At 37.9% G+C, this 18,460-nt stretch overlaps 1 protein-coding gene across 2 annotated transcripts in view; it reads right to left on the reverse strand.

The window, feature by feature from the left end:
- The window catches only part of LOC100352479 (casein kinase I), a 182,903-nt gene that overhangs the window by 84,949 nt on the left and 79,494 nt on the right, over positions 1–18,460 (reverse strand). The window contains exons 6-7 of one of the 2 annotated variants that reach the window (XR_011386288.1): positions 8,562–8,624; positions 3,970–4,119 (exon numbers count right to left, since the gene is read on the reverse strand). The gene's annotated coding sequence lies outside the window, so the exon portion shown is untranslated. Of the gene's footprint in view, positions 1–3,969; positions 4,120–8,561; positions 8,625–18,460 lie in introns of those variants that run through there. The other variant, XR_011386287.1, reaches the window with a different exon arrangement.

An 18,460-nucleotide genomic window follows, 5' to 3' on the forward strand; every position in this document is an offset into this window, starting at 1 on the left:
TGTGCCGGCGCCGCAGGTGGAGGAATAGCCTAGTGAGCCGCAGTGCTGGCCAAATTTTTTAAATAGAGTGGAGGATATGTTTGACTTCAAGTAAGAGTAAGATGACTAAGCTCTACATTATAGTCAAAAAATAATTTCAAAACTGGATTAAAGGTGCTTCAAATAGGTAACAGGCACTTTGGATTAAATAATAGGCACAAACAGTATATATTTGATGCCATTTAATCCTAACATTAAATATTACTTTTTACTGTCAAAATTTAGAAAATCAGTTAAAAATCTGAATTTCAGAAGAAACACAGTGTCCAGTAGTTCTGTACCTATGACCAATTCCTCTGTAACCTGGTGACACTATTCTAACAGTAACAAAAGTAGTTAGTGAGGGACTAGCACCATTGCATTGTAGACTAAGCCTCCGCCTGCCGCATCGGTGTCCCATATGGGCCCCAGTTCATGTCTCAGCTGCTTCTCTTCTCATCCAGCTCTCTGCTATATTTTTCTTACAAGTTCACCCAAATTAAGTTTTCATTTTTTGTGTGATTTTTTTTTCTTTAACCTATTTATTATTTAGAAGGGTCCTTAAATTTTCAAAAGTTTCAGTTTTTCCAGATATTTTATTATTGATTTCAATATCACAAACCCTTGATGAAAAATGTTAAAATCTTCATTGGATTTGTCTATTTCTCCCATTAGTTATACCAGCTTTTGTCTGGGGCATTTTTGGTATAAACACAGTACATTCTTTAGGTTTCAACTCTCAGTATCACCACATGGAAAATGATGTTAGACTTCTCTTTGATTTCTTTTTATTTATTTATTTATTATTTGAAAGGCAGAATTACAGAGAGTCAGAGGCAGAGAGAGAGAGACAGAGAGAGAGAGAGAGACAGGTCTTCCATCCTCAGGTTCACTCCCCATATGGCTGCAATGGTGAAGCTGCGTTGATCTAAAGCCAGGAGCCAGGAGCCTCTTCCAGGTCTCCCATGCAGGTGCACAAGCCCAGGGACTTGGGCTATCATCTACTGCTTTCCCAGGCCACAGCAGAGAGCTGGATCAGCAGTATAGCAGGTGGGACTCAAACCAGCGCCCATATAGGATGCTGGCACTGTAGGTGATGGCTTTACCCACCACACCACAGTGCCAACCCCCAGTTTCTTTTGATTTCTTACCCAATGTTTGCAAACTGGATCTCCCTAGCCTTTCTTCATATGTGAAAAATTAGATTTTTGTTATTGTTTTTGGGGCATTGTGGATTGAACTCTTCATCTATAAACTCTCGGGATGTCATTATTCCCAGAGAACATCAGCTTTGTGAATGAAAGTATCTTGCACAAAACCTACTTCTAATCAAGCAAAATTAAGTGTGTTACAAAATAACTAATCATGAAGAAGATATCATAGTCATTGGAATGAAATCAGAATGGACACTGGTAAGTGTACTCTCAAGTAATATGTGGTGGAACATGCTGATTCCATGCCTGTGGTTTTTGTTTTGTTTGTTTGGTTTTTTTGTTCGTTTTGTTTGTTTGTTTTTTACTACAAAACCCTCAGTATAGCCAAAACAAACACTAATTTTTCAGGCTATATAAGAGCAAAGGGCACTCATGCCATGTGCTTTGGTCAATGGGATTAGTTGAACCCTCACAGGAATTCCTATGAAATTTTGCTTTCCTTAAATTGACACCTGCCCATTCGACCTCATAGCTTTCTTATTCTTCCTGCATGGAATAGAGAAGGGAGCATGTAGTAGAGAATAACTCTGCAACCTTGAAGTAACTATGAGGATGAAGAAGCAAAAGACAATTGAATATTGATTTCTTGGATGTTAATGATAACATGAAGATACTACACCTACCTTGCCTACATATGTTCAGACTTACTAAGAAAAAGAAACCCTTATTTGGTTAAGCCACCATAATATGTTTGGTTTATATTCAGCTGAATACAGCCTCTAACTAAGTGAAATTCCATCAGAAGCCAAATTCAAACTTTTTCCAGAGAGTTATACTTTCACATTTTCTACCCTTCTAGAATAGTTTCTATAAAGAATAAATTTGAAAGTTTCTGTGTTATCATGTAAAGAACTCAGTGCAGGCTTTCCTACATTATGCGTCATTTTGGTAACCAGAATTCCTTCAAGTAATGTTTTTCTCTCTTTGAAATATCACTACTTTTTCTAAAATGAAACATTAAGTCCAGGCTATACTGAAGAAGATTGTTGACTGCCCTTCTGTAAAACAATTCAACTTTCTACATAGTTTGAAAGACATTACCAAGGTGAAATTTGTACAAAATTATTTTCATATCTGGAATCATCTGCAAGTGTGTTTCTGTAACTGCCTTGCCCTTTTCATTCTGAGTTGATGTTATGCTTAACCCTTTTCTTAGAGTGAGCATTGAATTCCCAATGCGCAGTGCTAATCCCTTTTGCAATAGTGCTCAACCTCAAAACCAAGTTCTAACATGCATGTGCTGAGGATTAATCTAAACCATTTATAATCAAGTTGTCACATAAATGTCTACTGAAGCAAACTTCCATATCTATTACAGTAATTCCAGTCAGCATTTTGAATGTGATTCTGGATGTCCTTATTGAAAATTAATATATGAATAGAATTCAGTATTTCACAGCTTTGCTATTCTACATTAGCATAATTTGCAAAGGTGAATGCTTATCCCTGAATGACTGTAAAACATGTTCAGGTACCTATTTATACATGCACACACACAAACACATACATACACACATACATACTCCCTTATCAGATTCAAATTGTTTCACTAATGACACCAGTGCAACAGAAAAACAAAAAAGCAAAACAAACAAACAAAAACAAAAACAAACAGGTATCAGTGTTTAGCAAGTAATCAGAGTCCAGAATTTTAAATATTTCAGAGGTTTAGATCTGATAAAGTTTTCAAGTTCAAGAGATTAATAATGGGAAACAGAGTCTATTGTGGTTTAGCCACTAGTTCAAAGCCAGTAATAATTATATCAGAAATGCAAAAGAGGGGCCTGCACTATGACATGGTAGGCTAAGCCTCCGCCTATGGTGCCAGCATCTCATATGTGCGCCAGTTCATGTCCTGGCTGCTCCTCTTCTGATCCAGCTCTCTGCTTACGGCCTGGGAAAGCAGTAGAAGATGGCCCAAGTGCTTGGGCCCCTGGCTCCAGGCTTCAGATCAGCTCAGCTCTGGCCATTGCAGCCATATGGGGAGTAAACCAGTGGATGCAAGACCTTTTTGCTCTGCCTTTCTCTATAACTCTCTCAAATAAATAAATAAAATCTTAAAGAAAAAAAAAAGAAATAACAAAGAAGCTTAGTTGAGCTTAACACATAAACTCTGATCCCTATCTGCAGAAGATGAACAATTTAAAAATTTTGTTATTTTGAAAAAAAAATAGATGTCAAGATACCTACACATTACATACAACTGAGTTTCTCTTTTGACTTTGGTAAATGATTAAAATTACATGCTTAAAGTTTGGGCGTGGAGGTATTTTTATTTGCTAAAGCATACTCTAGTGTTAGGAACATAAATCTACTTTACTATATTATAAATATTGTGCTCTCATCAAGACATTAAACACAATGGATTTGACTCAATTACCTCCTGGAATTACTACTTGCTTTATCACAGGTAGAGCTGGAGATACACACAGATGACAAGTTCTCTCTCAAATATGGCTGAGAAGCTTAGAACACACTCAACCGTCTGAAACAAACTTACTATATTCATATCTGATCTTTAATGATATAACTTGCCTCTGTATGGTTTGTCAAGCCCAGGATTGAGTATTTTTGCTTAAACTTTGCACACCTTTGATTGCTTCATGCTAGCAAGGTCCATCTGTTGCTGTCATTTCACAGCTACCCATTTCAGTATTACCTGGCTTCAAAATCTTCCCCAGTGCAATCAAGCTAAGTTTAGTATGTCCACCAAGTACCGATAGATACTTTCTGTTTTTTAAAATTCCAGACACATCTTTAGTGCAAGGCCATTTTTGTGCTCCCTTCTTATTTGCAGCAGTAAGAAGGACTTTGTTTCTGCTCTTTCTGTCAGTTGCCACCTCCTACTTCTATCCCTAGCTTCCACTTTGCCAAATGCCTGTTGTCCCTACAAACAAGCAAGCAGACTGTTAATGTCTTAATAGCTTTCCACTATATAAAACCAATAATTATTAAAAAATAATTACAATGAATCTGTATGTAAAAAGATTTCAAATATATTAAAGCCATGGTCCTTGGTTTCAAATGCCTAAATCCGTGCCTGAGGTGCTAGCTGAAAGCTAGTAAGATTCCTGTTCTCAGTTTTTATTTAAGGGAACTCTTCACTAAACTCTTTCCTAACATTCAGAACAGTCAAGGGAGATAATAGTTGCCTATTTGCATCTAGTGAGGAATCTGATTTTAAAAAAAAAAATTATTTATTTGAAAGGCAGAGTTACAGAGAGACAGAGAAGGAAAGAGAGAGAGTGAGAGAGAGAGAGAGATCCTCTATCCACTGGTTCACTCCCAAATGACCACAATGACCAAAGCTGGACTGATCTGAAGCCAGGAGCAAGAAGATTCTTCCAGGTCTCCTGCGTAAGTGTAGGTGCCCAAGCACTTGATCCATTTCCCACTGCTTTCCCAGATGCATTAGCAGGGAGCTGGATTGGAAGTGGAGCAGCAAGGATGCCGGTGCCGCAGACAGTAGCTTTACCCACTATGCTAAAGTGCTGGCCCTAGGAATTCTGATTTTTAAAGAACGGTTGTTTTGAGCTTGTCCCAAATTGTATATCTCCTCCCTCTCTTATTCCCACTCTTATATTTAACAGGGATCACTTTAAATTTCAACACCTAAGAATAAATGTGTGTTAATTACAGAGTTCAACCAATAGTTCTAAAAAAGAAAAAAAAAAAACTACTAAAAGGGATAAAGTATTAAATTGTACATCAACAGTCTGGACAAGGGCTGATCAAGTCACTGTTTCCCATAGTGTTCATTTCACTTCAACAGGTTTCCTTTTTTGTGGTTGGTTAGTTGTCTCCGATCAGGGAGAACATATGGTATTTGTCCCTTTGGGACAGGCTTAATTCACTCAGCATGATGTTTTCCAGATTCCTCCATTTTGTTGCAAATGAATGGATTTCATTTTTTTTTTTTTGCTGCTGTATAGTATTCTATAGAGTGCATGTCTCATAATTTCTTTATCCAGTCAACTGTTGATGGGCATTTAGGTTGATTCCAGGTCTTAGCTATTGTGAATTGAGCTACAATAAACATTAAGGTGCAGACAGCTTTTTTGTTTGCCAATTTCATTTCCTTTGGGTAAATTCCAAGGAGTGGGATGTCTGGGTTGTATGCTAGGGTTATAGTCAGGTTTCTGAGGAATCTCCAAACTGACTTCCATAGTGGCTTGAGCAGTTTGCATTCCCACCAACAGTGGGTTAGTGTCCCTTTTTCCCCACATCCTTGCCAGCATCTGTTGTTGGTAGATTTCTGTATGTGAGCCATTCTAACAGGCGTGTGGTGAAACCTCATTGTGGTTTTGATTTGCATTTCCCTGATGGCTAGTGATCCTGAATATTTTTTCATGTGCCTGTTGGCCATTTGGATTTCCTCTTTTGAAAAATGTCTATTGAGGTCCTTGGATTTTTGTGTAAGGTGAAAGGTAGGGGTCTTGCTTCATGCTTCTGCATGTGGAAATCCAATTTACACAGCACCATTTATTGAACAAACTGTCCTTACTCCAGGGATTGGTTTTGGATCCTTGATCAAATATAAGTTGGCTGTAGATGTTTGGGTTGATTTCTGGTGTTTCTATTCTGTTCCATTGGTCTATCCATCTGCTTCTGTACCAGTACCATGCTGTTTTGATTACAACTGCCCTGTAGTATGTCCTGAAATCTGGTATTGTGATGCCTCCAGCTTTGTTTATGTTGTACAAGATTGCTTTAGCTATTCAAGGCCTCCTGTGCCTCCATATGAATTTCAGCATTATTTTTTCCAGATCTGAGAAGAATGTCTTTGGTATTTTGCTTGGTATTGCATTGAATCTATAAATTGCTTTGGGAGAATGGAGACTTTGATGATATTGATTCTTCCAATCCATGAGCATGGAAGATTTTTCCATTTTTTGGTATCCTCTTCTATTTCTTTCTTTAAGATTTTGCCCCAAATGGTGGAGTTAGAAACCTGCCAGGGGATTCCAATACAATCCCATCAAGGTGGCATGTACCAATGCCATCTCACTAGTCCAAGTGATCAATTTCAGTTCACAGTTGATTACACTGATAGGTCTAAGAGTCAAAGGGATCACACAAACAAGACTAGTGTCTGCGAATACTAACTGATAGAATAAAAAAGGGAGAAAATGATCCAACATGGGAAGTGGGATACACAGCAGACTCATAGAATGGCAGATGTCCTAAACAGCACTCTGGCCTCAGAATCAGCCCTGAAGGCATTCGGATATGGCTGAAGAGCCCATGAGAGTATTTTAGGCATGGAAAGCCAAGACACTATGCAAAAAAAAAAAAAAAAGAAAGAAAAAGAAAAAGCAGACCTAAATGAAAGATCTCTGCAAGTGAGATCCCAGTGGAAAGAACAGGGCCATCAAAGAAGGAGGTACCTTTCTCTGAATGGAGGAGCGAACTTCCAGTTTGACTATGACCCTGTCGGAATAAGATCGAAGTCGGCAAACTCAAAAGGCTTCCATAGCCTTGGCAACTCATGACTAGAGCCTAGGGAGATTTCTGACGTCATAAACAAGAGTGTCAAATTGCTAAGTCAACAAAAGGAATCACTGTGTACCTACTCCTCTGTGGGATCTCTGTCCTCAATGTGTTGTCCAATGTGAAGTAATGCTATAACTAGTACTGAAACAATATTTTACACTTTATGTTCTGTGTGGGTGCAAATTGATGAAATCTTTACTTAATATATACTAAATTGATCTTCTGTATTTAAAGATAATTGAAAATGAATCTTGATGTGAATAGAATGGGAGAGGGAGCAGGAGATGAGAGGTGTGCCGGTGGGAGGGAAGTTATGGGGGGGAGCCATTATAATCCATAAACTGTACTTTGTAAATTATATTTACTAAATAAAAGTTTTCAAAAAAAAAGAACCATTGTTTTGATGTATTTCTCCCTGGATCAAAGGTAGGCCCCATCAGATATCTGATTTTTATAGTAATTGCCTTCTGGGACCTGATTCCTTTATTGACTTTCAATCTGCTCAACAAAACAAAAGCCATGTTGACATAGTTATTTTAATTCTTTGCATTAATAATCTGACAGGAATTGTTGGGGGAACTGTCTTCAAAAATGGTTGGCGATCAAAATTATAATGTCAAAAAAGGCAAATACACAAAAGTACTAATGTTCTTAATTCTTTCAAAAGTTGCCAAATACTACGTTTTAAAATTCTGCTATGTAGTTTTAAAGCTCACTTATCTTATGATGAATTACTGAAAATATTTAAGTGATTAAATCAGCTTGTCCACAAAATTCCATAACAAGATTGTGCTATTCTTCCTTTTTGTACTTCCTAATTAAAAAACTAATATTTAGTTGAAATAACATTCTTTAAAGGTTGATAAGTGAAACTTAAAAAAGTAGACAATTTTATCTTATAAAACCTCTTCCAGAAAAAGAAAGACATTGCACAAATCACTTCAAGAGCTTAGTACCTTGATACTAAAATTGGACAAGTACCAATATAAAGAAAAATATTCTTAGTTGATGTCTAAACATATATGATGAAATACTAAATAAAATATTGGCCAAATAAATTAAAAATGTATTAAGAATAATACAGTGTGAATAGGTAGGAATTATCCTATTAATAAAATAAGGAAGCAAAATCAATTATCTAAATATATGTAGAAAAAAGCATTTAATAAAATGTTATAGTTATTAACTGATAAAGCAAAAGAACAAACAAGAAAACTGGGAGCAATTTGAATGTCATAAGTTCTGTTTCTATCTGTAGAACACTCTGGACACCAACTTTCTGATTCTCCAGACATCAACAGAGTGTTCAACAATTCCATTCAATGCAACCCTGTAGTTAGTATAGACACCATAGTTTAAGTGTCTATTCCCATAGGACTGAACCCCCACTCCAGATGACAGTTAAAACTCTCATGGAGGGCCAGTATTGTGGTATAGTGGGTAAAGCTGCTGCCTGTGATACCTGCATCCCATATGGCATGGTTCTACTTCCAATCCAGCCCTCTGCTAATGTGTCTGGGAAAGCTGTGGAAGGATGGCCCAAATGTTTGGACCTCTGCACCCCTGTGGGAGACCCTGGTAGAAGCTCCTGGCTCCTGGCTTCAGCCTGGCCAAGGCCTAATTGTTACAGCCATTTGGAGAGTGAACCAGCAGATAGGAGATCTTGCTATCTCTCTCTTGCTCTCTGCCTCTCTCTTTCTTTGTAACTCTGCCTTTCAAATAAATAAAATAAATCTTAAGGAAAAAAAACTCTCATGCCTCCTTCCTGTGATCCCCTGGAAATGCTTGATTATTTGCTAAAAGGAGTCACAGAAGTGGATAAGGCAATTTACTTACATCTCTTCAATAGAGTGGTCCCCCCATCTGCAAAGGATATATTACAGTATCTCCAGTGGATGCCTGAAATCATGAATAGTACCAAAGTTTGTATATACTACATTCTTTTCTATACAAGTATACCTATGACAAAATTTAATTTATAAATTATACATAGTATGAGATTAACAAAAACTAATAAGATAGGAAAATTATAATAATGAAATATAATTTCAAAAAGCTATGTGAATGTGGCCTCTTTCTCAAAATATCTTTTACCATACTCACCTTTCTTTTCATGATGGTATGAGATAATGGCATGCCTATTTCATAAAATGAAGTAGCAGTAACATAGTTGGTGTGATATAGCATAAGGTTACTTGAGTACAACATTGTTGTACTAACAGTTGAACAGATAATAAAAAGCTAGTAAGTGACTAATGGACAGGTAGACAATACAGCATGGACACACTAGATAAATGGGTAGTTCACATCTTGGGAAGGCCAAGATGGACAGAGACAGAGATTCTACCAGGCTACCTATGGCTGTGAGTAGTTTAAGATTTTTAAATTATTTATTTATGAAGTTTTCATTTAATATTTTTGGAATGTGGTGATTATGAGTAACTGGAGCTGTAAGTAAGTGCGACTAAAGTAAGGGATACAACTCAGGAACAGTCTCATGGAGTAGACAGGGACACAACATAGGGGGAGGTATACACAGAGGTTCATGCGCTCTCTTGGCACCACTCTGTCAGCACCCATGTGTGTTCACTAATTCAAAATATCATCAAGCTTCCATTGTTCAAGTATTACTATTAAGCTCTACTCTCCATTCCCTTCCCAGAGGTCAGTGGACAGGGCTAAAAGTTCCAGTCCATTAATACTTGGCCCTTCTAGTATGCAGCCTCATCCTGAGGCTATCCAGGGATTTGTGGTTTGAACATGGTTTGACCCCGGAAGTTCATGTCTTAGAAGTCTAGCGCCTAGTTTGGGGGTATAGAGGAGTTGTGGAACTTTTTAGAGGTAGAGTCTAGTGAGAGCTCCATGAGTCAACTGGGATATGATCTCTTTCTTTCACATATGCTCCCTTCACCTGCCATGAGGTCCTCACCAGAGTGAAGTTGATACCACCACCTCATGCTGGAATTTCTAGAATGTGAACTAGGCAAACCTCTTGTATTTATAAGGTTAGCCTGCCTCAGGTATTTTGCTAAAGCAATGAAAAGGAGACCAATACTGAGTCCCATCCTAAGTCACCTCATTACCATAAACTCTTCTGTGTCTGAAAAGGGCTCGTTCTGAGTAACAAGACATTTTCTTGTTACTCAGGGAACCACAAAGGTTTTAGCAGCTCTGCGCAGGGACCCAGTGACAAAGACCAAATACAGTTATGTGCTATAGTACACAAAAAGCATTTACTTAAGAGGCTCAGATAGATGTTGTTTATTGAAGATAGTTTAGCTCAACAAGATAAAGTTATCTTTTATTACCACTACTATTCGGTATAGTATTGAGGGCCCTGACCAACACAGTAAGACAAGGAAAATAATTACTGATGGTACGAATTGAATAGGAAAAGATAAGACTTTTACTATTTGTAAATGATAACATCATCTACATAGAAAATTCAAAAGATGGCAAAATTAGTGTATCTAAGAAAAGAGTTAAGTAAAACTTTCAAATATAAGATAAAATCTCAAAATTAATAGCCTTTTTCTGCACTGTTAGTCTTAAAATATTACTTCTTCTATAAGTTGGTAAATAAACTTTATATATAATCCTTATCTTTCAAAAGCAAGCACACTCAATTTATCAGCCTAGTATGATTTATTTATAGGCTATGATATATTTCACTTACAGCACAGCATAGAAGATAAGATCAAGACTGCCTAGGTTCACACCTCAATTGTGCCACTTACTTTACTATCTGTGAGGACTTAATTATTTACTAAACTCTGTCTTAGTTTTCTTATTGTAAAATGAGAAAAATAGTAATACTTACCACTTGTAATGTGAGAATTAAGAGAATTAATACTGAGAAAGCACTTGGATAGTATCTAGCACAAAATGCCTCATAAATCTTCACCATTATTATAATTATAGAACTAATACATTAAGACCTTAGGAATTATTTGCCTAAAAATTTAAGTTAAGATAAAGTATATAAGTAGAATCAAAAATTAAGATAAACATATATGTAGAATTGCTAATGCTTTCTTCTGTTCTACAGTTGATTTCAATTAGAGCTCAGTTTCTTATACAATAAAAATCAACTCAAAATTATAAAATAATACACTATTCAAAAATATCAACCCAAACAATGAAATAATTAGGAATTAAGCTAATAAAGAAAGCACGATATCTTCACAGGGAACCATAAAATTCCTAAACTTAATCAAAGAAGACCTTAAAAATGGAATTCACATTAATATTGTAAAGATATTAATTTTCCCCAAATTCGTATATAAAGATAACATATTTCAAATTAATATCTCAGCACACTTTCAGGAGGAACATGAAACATTGATTCTAATATCATTCAAGAGTTTAAACACTTATAACAAGCTTATGTAATTTTGAGAAGGAAAACTAAAAGTGGGAATTCTCAAAATATTGACATACTATAATATCATCATAATTGTACTATAGAACTGAGGCAGGAACACATAGACCAATGAAGCAGAAGTGAGACTAAACAGATATATATATATATATATATATATATATAGATGTAAACTGTATATAACAATGGCCTCCAGATGGAAGTTCTAAAAAGAAGCATAAACACTGTACCTGAATTTCCCTAGGTTATGCTGTATAGCAAACCATTCCTAAGCCTCAATGACTTCCAACAGTAAATAGTCCCATGGTTTTCAAAATTCATAAACTCATGATCAGATAAAAGAAGTCACATTCAATTGACTAAAATAGTAAAATGATCTGTCTTAAGAACAGTCTGGTGAAGTCTATTCCTCTAGGGGAAGACATATCAAGGACAGCGTAATAACACTGCTGTGAAAAAGCAAGTAGATAATTGATAGTAATTATTAATCTAGCAAAATAAAACTATAAACTTCATAGAAAAATATGACAATATTTTGATATTGGGATGACCTTAGATTGAGGAGGTCAAATCATAATACAAAAGATTGATAAATCTGAACAAATGTAAACAAAATTTTCTTTATATGATAGAGAAAATTAGCTGATATACAGATTGGGAAAAGAAATTAGCATTATACAAGAAATGATTTTCTAGAGTATGACATGAATTTATGTAAGTCACTAGATTATAAACTTTCTTAGAGCATGAGTATGTATTTTCTGCTTTGTTCACTGTTGTATCTCAGTGCTCAGATAAGTACCCAGAAATAACATTATTCCTTACTGGTAAGCCTCCTCATTGTTTATCCTGTCCCAAGATTTTCTTCCCATTTATCCATCCCCAAACCAGATATATTAGTTTTCTGTTGCTCCTATAACAAGTTGTCATAAATTCAATGATTTAGAGCAGCATACATTTAGTCTCTACATGATCTGGAGGTCTAAAAATCCCAAATCAGTCTTGCTGGACTGAATTCAAGATATCAGCAAGGCTAGTTCCTTCTGGAGGTTGGGGGACAGAATGTTTCCTTGCCCTTCCGAGCTTCTACAGATCATCGACATTTCTTGGATCATGGCTCTTTCCTTCATATTCAAAGGCTTCAGCAGCTCATTTTCACATCTCCTTCGATGACTCTGCTGCTCCTTTTTTTTTTTTTTAGCTTTATAAAGAAAGATTTTGGTTTTTGGCCAAAATTTTGGCTCACAGCTTTGAAGGTTGAAGTCCTAAATTGTGCAGCTCCACTGGTTTGGTATCTGATGAGGATGGTGGATGGCATTGATGGAGTGCATGTAGAGGGAAGGTCACATGAACCAGAGGCAAGGAACCACTGACTAGTCTGCTATCGGCACCCTATCTTTCCTGTCTTTGACTGTCCTGCCTGTCTCTCAGAGGTACCCTTGTGATTACGCTGGGTGCCACTGTACAAAATAGGATAATCTCCTTATCTCAAAATTCGTAGTTTACTTGTACCATGCTGAGTCTCTTTTGTCATATAAGGTAAGATCTTCAGAGGTTCCAGGGATTAGACTGTGACACTTTGGGGGGGGGGGGTCTTTATTCAGTTTATTCAAGGTTTCTCAATCTTGGCATAATTGGTATTTGTGGCTGAATATTCTTTGTTAGGATGACATGTCCTCTGCACTGCAGGATATTTAGAAGTACCCCTGCCCTTCACTCATGAGACATCAGCAGCACATCTCTTTCTCCAGTTGTGGCAAAATATCATGTGGGGAGCAAAATTACCCCCAGCGGAGAACCACTGCTTCATTCTGTTCAGGTGATCTTTTTACACAATAAACCTAATCACGTCACTCTCCTGCATAGAATTCTTTGTTCTCTGTTATGTTCAAAATACTATACACAGTTCTTAGCACATCATGTTGGATTTCTCATAGTCTGGCTTTGTTTATTTCTCTTGGCCATTTCCCTGTCTTCCTTCTTTCCCTGTCTGTTCTCTCTTCCTGTCCTCTATCCTCCAGATATTCTTGCAGTTCCCCAGAATATGAGATTCTTTCATATCTCCTGGCATTGTAAATATGTTTTCTCTTTATCCTATCCAGATACAAAGCCCCTTCTCTTCTGTATCTGATGAGCTCTTTCTTACTCCTCTTAAAGTTTGTCTTAGATCTCTGGAACCCTAGGTCCTTTTCCTATAAATGTTCCCAGCACTCTGAGAGATACCTTTGTTGAAGAATTGATATTTATTTCTTCTTTTCCTTATAAAAGTCTGTGAGCTGCTCAGATCTCTAACCATTATCTGTGTCCATGGGTATAACACCCTTCCTGGAACATAATAGTTGTCTGATAATTTCTTTGAAGGGTTGAATTGATGGTGGACTTCATACCTTAATTCCATTATACTCTCCAAGCAGCTGAGACTGATAACATTATTTCAACATTTTAATCGAAGATACTTGCATACTTGCTTTCCTATTTCGAAATAGAAAAGAAATTAATTGTACCATCCTTTCATGAAGATAAACCCTCAGAAAGAGATTATGTTCACTCTTTGGTGAGTGTTTAGCAACTCTTCAGTTATTATTTTTCTAAAATTGAGGTTAATGTTAAGAAGCTACTTTTACTTTCTTAGTATGTTTAAACTTAAAAAAGTAAACTTGGCCGGCACCGCGGCTCAATAGGCCAATCCTCTGCCTGCAGCACCGGCACACTGGGTTCTAGTCCCAGTTGGGGTGCCAGATTCTGTCCCAGTTGCCCCTCTTCCAGGCCAGCTCTCTGCTGTGGCCCAGGAGTGCAGTGGAGGATGGCCCAAGTGCTTGGGCCCTGCACCCGCATGAGAGACCAGGAGAAGTACCTGGCTCCTGGCTTCGGATCAGCACGGTGCGCAGGCTGCAGCGTGCTGGCCGCAGCATGCCGGCCGCAGCGGCCATTGGAGGGTGAACCAATGGCAAAGGAAGACCTTTCTCTCTCTCTCTCTCTTTCTCTCTGTCTCTCTCTCTCTCTCTCACTGTCCACTCTGCCTGTCAAAAAAAAAAAAAAACCTTAAAAAAGTAAACTAGAAAAACATCCCTTCTACAGAAAAGTCTGACAAAACAAAGGTAGAACTAAAGCAAATGCCACAATCATAGATTGCATAGCACTATGAAAAGACTAGTCAGAGGATTTTCCTCTACCAGGAGGGCATGATGAATTTTGTAATGTAGATTTTGACTTTGCAAACAGAAAACTATGACCTGGGCACTTCCAGCCTTCATAATGTAACAAAGCCAACTGATCTGCACAGTCCCAACATTTAATATATGCTTCAATCAATAAAAGTGTCAAAATGGTTTCTGTCTCTGAGAATTTTATTACTCTTCTGATAGTCTAATTTAAAGTTAAAAGTTTACTTTAACGTTTAGAAACTGGAGACTCTTCAGTTAATGTCACGGAAAACACCTCCATATAATGTTCACTAATGACAGTTTTCTTGTTTCAAAGTTCAAATTAAGAGTGTTGAGAGAGGAAGAATGCTATCTCTGTAGTTGTTAAATATATTCAGGTAATTTATGTAAAACAAGGAAGTTAAAGAACTATCTCCTATGCAATATTGTTCTCATATCAGATAAAATCTGTCCAAAGACCTTGTAATGAGAAAGATATACACAAAATTTCATAGTCCAAAGTGTACCAAAACATAATATGTTGAAGGACGTTTTTATATTATCTTTGATACAAAGACGTATAAGGTTAATTAAAAGGTTTTCATACCTCTAAATCCTATTTCTTTAGCTATTGCTAGAAATACTTGGTCTAGAGCCATTGCAACATAATTGATGCTGCTGAAAACATTTGGCTAAGACTTCAGCTTGCCTGGTTGAATCCCAGTTCCGTAACCTTGAACAAGTTACTTAGTCTCTCTGTATCTTAATTCCTTCATTTGTAAAATGAGGATAACAAAATAATAGCTTCAACTTCAGAGGATTAGTGTGAAGATTAAGAGTCAATATTTGTGAAACATTTTGAACACTGCCTGGCACACAGAAGCATGAAGCATCTAGGATCATTATTAGAGAAAACAGAGATATTTTTACTAAGTACACTCCAAAGTATTATGAACTCAGCATTGTGCAAGAAACTTTACCCCCCTAATATCAGCAAGAGTAACACATCTATTCCTTAATAAAGAATAAGCAGATAAGGGATCCAAACTACACCTTGGGTTCTTCTCCATAACCTAGAGTTCTGGACTTCAGTTTAGAGAATTTACTGAATTCAGATTAAGCAAATACGTTTTGTGAATTTGTGAGTTTTATATCCCTATCCCTTTCAAAAGTTTCACTGGCTGCTATTACCCCAAAAGGATGGATTCTACTTTTTCTTAACCTATATTCTCTATATATAGTTTCAGGAATATTTCCATGTTATCTATCATTATTTCCCTGTATGAAACAACTACATTAACCATTGTGTCTCAAATATATCACATACCTATATTTCCCCATATTCTCCTTACTTGGAATTCCCTTAATTGACCTTTCTATTTCCCTAGGATTCCCCACCTTTTTTTTTCTTTTTGACAGGCAGAGTTAGACAGTGAGAGAGAGAGAGAGACAGAGAGAAAGGTCTTCCTTTTTCCGTTGGTTCACCCCCCAAGTGATGCTTCCTCTTGGTCTCCCGTGCAGGTGCAGGGCCCAGGGACCTGGGCCATCCTCCACTACACTCCCGGGCCACAGCAGAGAGTGGGACTGGAAGAGAATCCAGCGCCCCGACCGGGACTAGAACCCGGGGTGCCAGCGCCACAGGCGGAGGATTAGCCTAGCAAGCCACGGCGCTGGGCGGATTCCCCACTTTTAAAACATTCAACCTATTCCCATATGTTCTCTGAGCATCCTCTAGATTATCTTGCTTCTGAGTGAATTAATACTTCAATGAATTTCTCTCATTTATAAATATAGATAGTACATAGCAAGTGATCTCTTTTCATTCTATTAGAGATTTACCACTAGTAGCTCTAAGTCCACTGTAATCTTTGTATGCAAAGGTTCCTCTGAGTCACTTTTGTATCCCAGGGTTGGGTCTATGCTTCACAGACAGAAAGTATTTTATGTTTTTATTAATGGAAATCTTCGGAAATAAAATTCACATTTATGTTTAGTTCACATCCATCTCTGTTTTGGCATTCTTAGTTTCTTTCAACACTGTTTGCACTAGGACTGTGTACCTATAAGCTAGGGATAGGCTACTTGAGGACATAAAAAAGCTATCTTCTCCAATGTTTTAGACTTTGATCAACACTTGCCTGTGATGTTAGTGAAAAAAAATAGTGCCCTATGGGGCTGACCTTGTGGTGTTAACAGGCTCAGCCAATCCCTTTTTGGAGCACTGGTTTCAGTCACAGATGGTCTGCCTCTCATCTACTCTTTGCTGTTGTGTCTAGGAAGGCAAGAGATGATGGCCCAAGTGCTTGGACCCTTGGTACTAACATGGGAGACCCAGATGGAGTTCCAGGCTCTTGGCTTCAGCTTGTCCCAGCCTCGGCCACTGTGGCCATTCGGGGAGTGAGGCAGCAGATGGAGGATCTCTTTTTCTGTTTATCCCTCTGTGTGTGTGTGTGTGTGTGTGTCACTCTTCCTTTAAAATAAGTAAATCTTTCATAATAAAAAAAAAAAAACTACAAAAAAGAATACTGGCCTATGAGCTGGAAAATGTGGGCTATTTTTCTATGGCATTGTGGGTTCCTACAATGTAATCCTAGAGAATAAGAAGTGATCTAAAACTCAGTTTCTTCACTGGTAAAATATTAATCATAATTTCTATTCTGACTACCATACAGGGTTATTATGAAGGCAAATGAATAGGAAATAATGGACACAAATGTCTACACATGAGATTGGTTTTACTGTTTCAGGAATATATTAAGGTTACTGGTTTTCTAATCTAATAAAGAAAGTATACCACAAGACATTTTAACGCATAATACATGTTTATATCATTTATTTTAGAAAGGAATTCTGAAAATATCAAATCTAATTCAGAAGAATGATACCAAGCGCACACATACACACACACACACACACACACACACACGAGGATATTTCAAAACATTTATGGTAAAGTATGTACAGACAAGTGGGCCTTAAAGGTTAGAAGAATTTCAGTAAATTGTGATGAAGAGATGGTTTAAAACATATTAAGTTAACAGCATGAGCCAAGATATAAAAAGTTAAGGGTATTTTTGAGAATAGTGAGTAGAGTATCTCAAATTTGCAGAGAATTTTATTTTATACTTTTCAAAGTGCTTTCATGTATGTTATACTAGAACTAGAGCAATTCATATGGAGAGTTATAGAAAGTGTCTTTGTCCATTTTACATTGCTATAACAAAGGATCTTGGGGCTGGTGCCAGGGCTCACTTGGTTAATCCTCCGCCTGCGGCTCTGGCATGGCATATGGGCGCCAGGTTCTAGTCCTGGTTGCTCTCTTCCAGTCCAGCTCTCTGCTGTGGTCCAGGAGGGCAGTAGAAGATGGCCCAAGTGCTTGGACCCCTGCACCCGCATGTGAGACCAGGAAAAAGCACCTGGCTCCCAGCTTCGGATCAGCACAGCGCCAGATGTAGCGGCCATTTGGGGAGCGAACTAACGGAAGGAAGACCTTTCTCTCTGTCTCTTACTGTCTGCAACTCTACCTGTCTAATAAATTTTAAAAAATCATTTTAACAAAGGATCTGAAACTTTATAGTACCTTATTAAAAAGGGAGATTTAGGGACCAGCACTGTGGTATAGTGGGTAAAGCTGCTGCCTGTACTGCTGGCATCCCATATGGGCACCAGTTCGAGTCCTGGATGCTCCACTTTTAATCCATCTCTCTGCTATGGCCTGGGAAAGCAGTAGAAGATGGCCCAAGTCCTTGGGCCCCTGCACCCATATGGGAGACCCAGAAGAAGTTCCTGGCTCCTGGCTTCAGATCAGCATAGCTCCGGTTGTTGCAGCAATTTGAGGAGTGAACCAGCAGATGAAAGACCTCTTTCTCTCTCTGCCTCTGCCGCTCTGTAACTCTTTAAAAAAATTTAATTTATTTACGTTGAAAGTCAGAGTTACACAGAGAAAGAAGGAGAGGCAGAGAGAGAGAGAGAGGTCTTCTACTTGCTGGTTCACTCCCCAGATGGCTGTAGTGGCTGATTCTGTGCCAATCCGAAGCCAGGAGCCAAGAGCTTCTTCTGGGTCTCCCACGTGGGTGCAGGGGTCCAAGGACTTGGGCCATCCTCTACTGCTTTCCTAGACCATCGTAGAGTGCTTGATCAGAAGTGGAGTAGCTGGTGGGCCGGCGCCGCGGCTCACTAGGCTAATCCTCCGCCTAGCGGCGCCGGCACAC

The sequence above is a fragment of the Oryctolagus cuniculus genome, chromosome 2 (assembly GCF_964237555.1).
Source record: "Oryctolagus cuniculus chromosome 2, mOryCun1.1, whole genome shotgun sequence".
Lineage (NCBI taxonomy): Eukaryota > Metazoa > Chordata > Mammalia > Lagomorpha > Leporidae > Oryctolagus > Oryctolagus cuniculus.